The 620-nt window shown below is 41.1% G+C and overlaps 1 pseudogene; it reads right to left on the bottom strand.

Annotated features, from left to right (window-relative positions):
- LOC103593024 overlaps positions 1–620 on the bottom strand; it is a 15966-nt pseudogene that overhangs the window by 2181 nt on the left and 13165 nt on the right.

The raw sequence follows: 620 nt of genomic DNA, 5'->3' as shown, positions 1-620 counted from the left end.
TTCAGCATCCACAGATCCATCTTGAATACATAGTATGATGGTATTAGGATTCCGCTTATGAACTTTGCTGATACTGAAAATATTTTCCTTTGTGTCAGAGCCATGTCTGATGTCACAGTATTAAACAAACCTGGTAAGTCAGTGAGCACCATCCTCTTTAGTCCAGGGCCTTTTACATTTAAGGATATGCTCAGGGCTAACAGCACAGCCTTCTTTCACAGTTTTCCTCATTCAGAGTTCTACTTCATCTCTTAGTGCTGCAAGGTCTCCCTCTTTGATGAGATCAAACTCCCAAGAATTATCTTTAGAGAAGGCCACCTGGTGAGGACCCTCACTCAGAGTCACCTTAGCTAGAGAACATGTCATCATCTCCCCGGATCCTCTTGGGAATATTCATGCTTGAGCAATCTTTCCAAAACATTAGTTTTCCCAGCACTCTGATCTCTGGCCACACATGGCAAATGACCTTGTGTGTTGTAACTGGCAACATAATCAGAGAGAACATCAGGAACTTCAGAAGGCATGTCTGTCAAAGAAAGCTTTCCATAATGGATGCCTTTGTCATCTTTGTGCAATACTAATTTTTTCAATTCTTTATTCTCCTTTTCTAACCATGCAAA

Source organism: Galeopterus variegatus, unplaced genomic scaffold, assembly GCF_000696425.1.
Source record: "Galeopterus variegatus unplaced genomic scaffold, G_variegatus-3.0.2 Scaffold1259, whole genome shotgun sequence".
NCBI lineage: Eukaryota > Metazoa > Chordata > Mammalia > Dermoptera > Cynocephalidae > Galeopterus > Galeopterus variegatus.
Note: the sequence above shows the minus strand (reverse complement) of the source record. Positions and strands in the feature narration are given on the sequence as shown.